General features: G+C 42.2%; 1 protein-coding gene across 1 annotated transcript in view; it reads left to right on the forward strand.

The window, feature by feature from the left end:
- Nucleotides 1-8,957, forward strand: part of T265_07336 (hypothetical protein) — a gene marked incomplete at both ends in the record, with an annotated part of 76,107 nt that overhangs the window by 48,220 nt on the left and 18,930 nt on the right. The window lies entirely within an intron of this gene.

Genomic DNA, 8,957 nt, shown 5'->3' on the forward strand with positions numbered 1-8,957 from the left:
GAGCAGCTTGTTGTCCTGCTTGCTTCAGAGTGCGGACATTGAACGCGGCCAGATAGAGTGGGTGTCGAGGCTTGAAGACTGATTTGGAGATTCCTGAAGATGTCGGCACCATGTGATGAGCAGATGCTGCACGCAAAACCGATGCATGACGAACGGAGTCATCAGTCCTAAGTGCTGGGCCTACAAGGAGAGAGTTATTAATGGGGTGGGGAGAGGGAGAAGAAAAAGTATGTGAAGGGGAAAGAAGGGAGGCGTCAGCAGTAGCCTGTTTTCGCTTACCCGCCCTACTGTATGGAGCAAGTAAGGCGACCCGGCTGATAGCACCACGCGACGGCCGATGTGGCATGAGAATATTGTTAGTTGTGTAGGTCATGGTTGTACGAGGGCTGGGATACTGCCAGGGCGCCCACACCTAGACAGGAGCGCCCACACCCAAAACAGGGAAGTCTGAATAAAGGATACAACAAAACGAAGTCACGGAAAACACTTTAGAGAATAGAAGAGTTCCCACCGGTCAAGTGGGCTTCTGCTGTTGCGAAAGAGCATCGATGCTTAAATGATTTGGACCTGATCAAAAGCACATGACGTCAGGGTCCTCTCAAAGCTGGAAAGTATTTAGATTCTCTGTCCCAATCATGAGATGAATGTGGTGCTCAAACACAATTAAAGTAACCTTCTGATGGAAATCGGAAGACCGCAAAGTGCATTTTAAAGCAACTAGAGTATGGTTGGTTTTTATAGGAAGACGCGGCCTTCTAGTTCCTTTTGGTTTCGTTGCCATTCACCACTCCTTCCCAGAATAAACATAAAGGTTGGCAGGTTCGAACATACGGTAATTCCGCACTTACACGGTGGAGCCCCTCTGCTTCCCAGGTCAAATTACACACAAATAGGAAGTAACAGCTGTAAAAAACGTATGCAGCTCAGCTTCATAAAAGTGTCAATTGGCCGAGCTGTCATCTTCTCACTCTCTGAGGTTTGTTTAAGCTTTATTGCCGTCTACTTGTTGCTTTACAACAGAGAGTTGAACAGACTGTGACTGTTCCATAAAACCGCGGCCACAAACTGTGTGAATAAATAAAGGCTATGCACCAAATCCATCACCTCCCCGTTAAACAGACATCATCGATAGGCTCAAAGTTTAGGTCCAAATGTATGATAAGCGTAAAGTTGGTTTTATGGAAGGTCCCTGCTTTCTATCCTTGTTCCAGCGGACAGAGACCAGGCATTCATCCACTTCACTAAATAAAATATGTTGAAGTAAGACCAATAGCACACAGTGACTTGTTTTTTCTATTTTGGTTCAGCTTTATTGTAGCTGGTCAACCGTAGATACATTCATGTTGATGTCATTACTCTGTGGGTGCTGCCGTCTTCAATCTTGTATTTTCCAGCTTAGTTTTTGTGTGTGGGTAACCCGCACAAGGTTAAAGGACGACGTAACTGCCAGACGATTTTAGGCTAGCGGCACAAGACAAAGGAAATTTCTGCCTGATGTACAACTCATAAGGCTGCTGAAAATTCTTCGACAGCCCGTGACCACTTTTACCTTCTTAGGGGCTCATCAAGTAGGCGCTGTCCCGAGTTTCCGTCAACCTTATGTCATATTTGAGACCAGATTGCACGAAATTAGCGAGATACACTGATTTTCAGATAAATTTGGTTTTTCGAAAGACTCACCTGGAACCCAGCTGAATCTCTCGCGTATGGTGTTTCCAAGCGACCCACTGTGCTGCACAAGGCTACCTCAGGTTTCATTTGGTACGATATTCAAGCTATAGTGATATTGAGCGAGTCCTCCGTTCCATTACTTACGGGTGTTGTGATTGTACCTGCTTGTCCCTGATATCCACAGATACTAGATCATCAGTCTACATCTTTCAAAGATTCCTCACTATCGACTCGGCCATGAGAATAACAATCACGTACGACCTCTACAGATATTTACTGAGCCGACAGCCATCGCTTTTGAAACAGTGACTACTTAAGGTGTACTGGCGACCGATTTTAATCCTCAAGTATTTCGTAAGTACTGGAATAATCAGGATGGTTGTTTTTGGACTTATTGCAATTATTCATGTCCACTGTACTGAATCACTAATACTACTTCAAACTGCCGCCGCTGTTCTCCTCTTCTCCGCCTTCTGCATCTTTTACGTAGGCTGGTTTGGCCCCCAAATCTGCATAAAGCATCTACGTATTCATCCTTCTTCCAAGGTTCCTGGATGGAAGTCCGGGTAGATAAGCTGTCTTCCACTAATTCATGCGCAAGAGCAATCGAAACAAATTTACATTCTTTGCTCAGTCCTATGGTAGTGCGTATAACAGTGGATATGGATGAACTGCACTAAACAGTATGAATCGGCCCGTCATCTCCATGACTGACGAAGAATCTATTATTGGTTGTTTATAGCATGATGACTCCCATTTTATCCCCACAAGGCACATATTGGAAGCAGTCTCTTACTTAATTCCCTACTCTGAAGCGTAAATATGAAACATTGCTACTCCTCTCTTCATTTCACCAGATCTGGCAGAATACATATGCTGTGATGTAGTAAGATTACATCTACCCTCTTTAGTTGTGAAGGAAAAACATGCAGGTTATATAAACAAAGGATAGAAAAAATGTTAAACGGACACTGGTTGGAAGATTTCCTTAAGTCATATGATCAATGGTAGGGTAACCAAATCGTGTGCTTCAACTGTTTTTTCTACACAGTCTGGGCTGGTTTGATCTGATCAGCGGTGCTTGGCCTTCCGCTAGAATCTGTGGGTATGCGTTGCCCAATGCTATCCAGTTAGCTGATGGCCAGTACCTAAGAGATGTCTGGGTGGTGAAGATCTATGATTGCTATATGACCTTTGACCCGGCGCTTCCCCGACATTATTTGGAGTATGTGCTTTGGAATGTGCTCTACTGCGCGTTTCCCCAAGCAACTCTGTCCTGCCCAGATAGATACCGCCGCGGATTCAGATCTCTCAGACTACATGAGAGAAAGCATTAGAAAGCATTAGAAAGCCTAGGCCCATGCCCGTATAAGGCAAATCCCCTATTGATTGAGCCAAACTCGACTAAACAAGTTTTAATACAGATCTCAGACTGCCTCTCATTTCAGTGCTCTTTTGGCCGCCCTTAACCTGAAGATAAAAATGCAAATAGTTCTTGATGGCTGAATGAACAGGAGCTGCGCATGTAATGGTTTTATTGTGCATTTTATTGCCCCGGATGATCGTTTTGCAGCAGGCTTTTCGGCAAGAATTTCCCCGTTGCACTCTATTTGAACCGGGTTGTAGAGTCTTCGGTCTCCGTAGAATGAGGCCATCAAGTCCGTATGCTTGTGAGCTATTGGGATGTAACTGATGAACGCTTACCAGCGACCACTGTGAGTTTTCTGGAAGCGGATAGAACGCTACAGAGGCCCATTTGCACGTTTACAATCAAGTATATCTGGGAAATGTAGGTTTTCATTCGATGCACACTCCTATTTTACTTGAAGGCTAGTGTAAATGGAATTAGGGGTGACTAGCAGGGACTGAAGATGTTTTATACTAGCATGTGAATGGGTCAAGGTCGTGGTGTAGTTACGCTTTACTTCACGTTGATAAAGTTCAACGTAACATGCTTCCCAAACGGCTCGTCTGTTTTCACAGAAAGCAGAGGAAGTAAAAGAATGCTTTCGTTTAACACCATCCTGGGAGAATGCGTACCCAAAGTAATGATGTACTACATACTCTAAACATAACATCCCAGAAGTGCTGTCAGCCAACAATTAATGCAGCACTAAAGGGCTGAAGGGAGTACTCAGGTTGATGGTGAACAGGAGAGAAAAATTCTAACGAAGTATCATAATCTGTTAAGTCCAAAAGGGACTAAATTAGAATTAGGATCGACTCATCTTAACGTGCCGGGGCCAGAGTGCGCCGGGGAGTAAGCTGATATGAGTAGCTGCTTAGGTAATTCTGGCACTGTGAACTAAACGTGCCGGCAAAGTGATATGCAGCCAGTAGTTTGGACCAAACCGGGAGTTAATCTTCAGAGCAATGAACAGTTATCCCGGTGTCTATCTTTTTTTATTCTACTTATTGGATGAATACGTTTTTCGTTGCTGAAGGATAAACGTACCGTACTTAACGTTCAATTACGTTGTCTTGTTTTGTTTTATTTCTCATGTTTGGGAATAGGTACATAAGTGTAACCATAAACTGCAATGTTTCAGCCAAACTTAGCGCTGTGGATTCCTAAACCCAGCCATCGCAAGAACGTTCAATTCCTTTGTTCTTATCCTATAGTTTTATATATAGATCGATTATGCATTTGGGGTATTCACTCTGACAGAAGTAAAGTTTTTCATCTCGTCCTAACACGATAGTTCATTAGTATCCTTGAATAGACGATATTTTAATAAAACATGCAACGGACTAAAGCTGTTGAAAAAACACTAAATAGGTCTGATTGTTCACAATCTGAGCTTTCATTGCATGAAGACGTGAAAATGTTTAGCACCGTAATGCTGCTGACAAGGAAGCTAGCAAATTCCACCAAAAGGCCACTGGGTAATTGGTTCAAATCCTACCAAAAGGCTACTATACTTGTGATATACCAGAATATACCATTGTATTAGAAAACAAGAAACCCGAAAAAGGAGTGATCTCAGACCCCAAAACTATTTTCAACTTGAGAATGTAATTAGTCTGAATATAAATCGATCGCTACGCTCGGTGAACAGATCGACCGCCACCTAATAAAAAAACCAAGCGCTATTCCACTTTACCACTTTGTCCCGTCAGGGACCTCTCTATTTTAACTTCCTTAATGTATCATTCAGTAATCCTCCTGATTTCAACCACGGTGACACAGTTTACCATCACTAGACTACTGATAGGGTACTGAGCGAATGTTAGACCCACACTGTAAGCTCTTGCATTCCTAAGAAACAACTGTTTACGGACTTCATGTTTTGGGCATAACAGAACTGTGGAAGCGGATGCCTGCACTCGAAATTTCTGTGTGCACTACCGCAAAAGAAAAGTAGAAAAAATCAAAAGGAATGTTGTCGACAACCATTTGCATTCCAAGAGGAAACTGTGCATTGCGCCATAAGTCAACATGTGACAGAAAGAGAGTAATGAACCTATGAGAACACCCGAATTCTCAGCGACACAGTTGCATGTGTGGTAGCCAACATCTGTTCCACGTCTTTGGAATGGGAGATTCCTGACAAAAAAATTTTCTCTCTTTGGCTAAAGAAATGGATGATGACGGGTAAAGTCAAGAGTGGAAACAGAAAGGATGAATTCCAAACACACTTCAGCCTTTTACAGGAAGCTTCTGTGACATTTTTCGCTGGAAAAAAGTAACCAATAAGAGTTACCATGCCTTGAGAGTCCAGGGCTTGTTGGTTGAAAAGATTGGTGGAATATCATAACGCACGACATTCTTCGTTAGCGCATTCAAAACAATTTACTCCGTATTGACCGCATCTAGTGTAATTTGTCATATTGGCCTGATCTTCTAAATGTGTTGATAGCGTCTTTTTAATGTTAAATTCTCTTCATCACAACACCTTGGACGCTTCCACTAGCTGCATTTTGTAGCTTTTCTCCATTATTAACGAAGACTACAGTACTGGCACTACATTGTTTCTGAAAAGATAGATTCGCGTGTACACTAAGCTATACAAGTGCAGCTGTTCGAAATTACCTAAGTGATTATTAATGAGGACGCATTGCGAACCTCTGTTTGCTCATAGAAATTCATCTTGCTTCAAGACATGCCATCGATATTGTACTCTGGCCGTAGCAGGCTAACTTCACATAAAGTAGACTGCCTTCGACGGCCCGTCTTCGATTCATTTTGCATTTGCCTACATGTTTTGCTAACTGCTTAAAATGTTTTATTCTCTGTTGTGGGACAACAGGGGCCGAGATGGACCAAGTTGTTCGAGCGCGAATTTACTGACCGGAAGGTCCGTGGATCGAACCCGACCTCTGCCAGTCGACTTCCCCTGTCTAGGCTTGGGCAACCTGGCAGTATCCCAGCCCTCGTGCTTCCCTCGTACGGCATGACAGCTAGGCACCGGAAGGGTGCTACAGCTGAAAGTTTTTTTGTGTGGGGCAACATGAATAGGTCGAGAAAGTTCAGTTACTCTCGACACCAAAAGTGAACTCACACAAATAATGCTACTAATAGAACTGCTTGCTTATTGTTCATCTTGTTTGCAGCACTTGAACATTTTTGCATGAAATTTGCAAGCGTTTTCAAGTCAAATTCATTTCCTTGCTAGTGATATTCGGATCAGGATACACAATTCCTTCTCTGTGGCACGACCTCAATTATTTAATTGGTTTTTCGGATCAGCCTGGAAAAAACTGCATTGATTTATCTTTCCTGTTGCAAACTTTGGTGCAGCTGGAAGCTATCGAAAAACACTGTCCATTTGTCCAACAGATTTTTCACACTCCCTGTTTGGCATCACTTACAGGTGGTTATCATTTAATTGATCTGGATGAGAAACCTCGCACCTGGAATAAACAAATTTTGGATAAACTTTCCCATGCACAGATGTCTGTGAAGAATTAAGGTGAACATACAGACACCAGCTTGCCAAGTGGAACGATTTCCGATAACTAATCTTGGTGACACCGTTGTTTGTTCCCATGCGGAATGAAGAGTTCCATACTTTATTTTTCAACCACTTCCTCACACAGTTTTTGTTCGGTTTTATGAACTATACATTTTGAATAACCATCTAAACTTGGAAAAAGAACAAGTCCGTAGAATGGATGTCGGCGAAACTTACACTTCATTGGAATAATATCAATCACGTTTAACTAGGCTTGGCACATCCACTATATATCCAAGCCCGTTAAGAGTGACTGGTATAAGTCGGGTGAAAGGTCAATATTGGTGACATCTTGTTTACTAACCCTCTCTCTATTTCCAGTTCACTCGAGAGAAGAGCTCATTTGAATTGTCCCAAGTAATTCATGCTGGCACCCCTTGTTCAGTTAGCTTTCTAGCTGCAACAAAATGAAACAGCTAAATTTTTCACATTGTACAAGAAAGGTGACCAATGGCGCTGACTCCCTTTATTTTTAGTGGTGCACTGAAGTTTTGGATGTTGGTGTCAAGTCAACTGAACAATATTTTGTTGTCCCTCACTTTCCAGAATTGACGTCATTCGGCTGGTAATAACAGCTGCATACTAAGCTTTCTGTAATTACAAATAGATATTTGGCACCAGTTTTCATCCCAAAGTTCTCAACGTATTTCTGCTGGCAGACTAGTCAGAAGCTTGAGGATGCAGACCATATCGAGACTTGCTTTCAAAAAATAATTTACACATTTAGTCATTTTCCGCAAAACGAAGTTTTAATCAGGTAGAAGCATACAGTTTGGATGTAAAAAACTCAAACTGAGTTTTCCAGAATTGAGTTTTTTAAATGTCACCCGTCTCTTGAAATGCTTTTTGCCGTATTAGCATATTTAATATCTAAACTAGACAACGTACGGAATGCAGCGAGATGAACCAAATGGTTTTCAAACAGTTTGGTCAATTTCTTGGACACTTATTTGACCATAGTATGCCCACCAGGCGTGCAAACCTGTGAAGAAAGGCACGAGTCCGCATAGGAAAATTTAAAATGAGAAAGTTGAATATTACACATAAACCTTGAGTTTCAGACTTTCGTACTATTACAGATCACTTGGTTAAAACAACGTGATGATGGTGAAACCAGCTGGACCAATAACGTTGAATAAATCTCAGCGGTATCCCAAAGCCAGTATGTGGAGGCCATCAGGTCCCAAATTTTGGTCCCTCAGGCTAAGTGAGTGAACGCCACAATGTGAGTCTTTAAATCAGCAGATCAGCTTGGGTGTGAACTACTGTAAGCTGTCCAGCGAACTGGGCAGCAAAGTACGTGCTGATCGTGTGACCGGTACACTGGGTTGATGAGCTTTCTAGAATTAAGGGGCTTACTAAGGTCGTTCCAACGTACATATCTTCATCACTCGTTCCAAGCCAGATTACTTTATGCTTTCCAGTGATGACACTCGACACTTTAGTACGTCAAAGCCAAGAAGGTGGAAATTGAAATGTTTCCATCAGCATCGTCGAAATTCGACAGTCGTACCTTTGGATCTCCATGGAAACGAGTTGCATTTGTAAGCTGAAATGACTGATCACTCGAACTGTGTCTCAGATCATTCGAATTATTCCACTCCTGGTTGTCATTCAAGATCACTTGACATAAACCGTTTACATGAATAGATTGAAGCTTATGTACCCTGTTTTAGCGATTTTTCCGTTTTCTGTGTATTCCGGGCATGCTAAATCAGCTTCCTCTAACAGTGAGTGTCATAATCCCATCAGTATGCTGCTGCATCAAATGCTTCGGTAACGCGCCAGTACATGCATTAGTCAGTTTGGGTGGAAGAACTCCAGTTTAGTCAAGCAATCAAGATTAGTGAAATCTGTTATCGAAGCATAGTTCCTCAAAACCCGGGTGAATTTCACGCTATTGGCTCCCTTTCTCTTTAGACTTTGTTGCTAAGTTATGCAGCGCTTTGAAGAGTTGATACAGGAAGCAATTAGATGCATGGTTTCTATTAATTGCCTTCAGCGAATAGTTGGACTACCTTGGAGCTCACTTCAATGTGTAGTTAAGAAGCTGACGAACTATCTGCATGTTTGGCAAACTATGGCGTTAGACATCAGTAACTTCCACAGGTTCTTTGATGCCGATAACGATTTTTGTGTCAGTTTTACAATAGTATAGTAAAGGAAGAGCATTCAACATTGTTCGTCCTTTCTTTGGTTGTTGGTCTTTAGACGCGTGTTCCCATACCAAAATCTTTACATACTTTGTGATTCACCTCATCAGACTGGAACTGTTCTTGGCATAATTTCGAATGAGACGTTTCTCTCTTTTCTCCCATATTCTCCTGTTAC

The sequence above is a fragment of the Opisthorchis viverrini genome (genome assembly GCF_000715545.1).
Source record: "Opisthorchis viverrini unplaced genomic scaffold opera_v5_168, whole genome shotgun sequence".
Lineage (NCBI taxonomy): Eukaryota > Metazoa > Platyhelminthes > Trematoda > Opisthorchiida > Opisthorchiidae > Opisthorchis > Opisthorchis viverrini.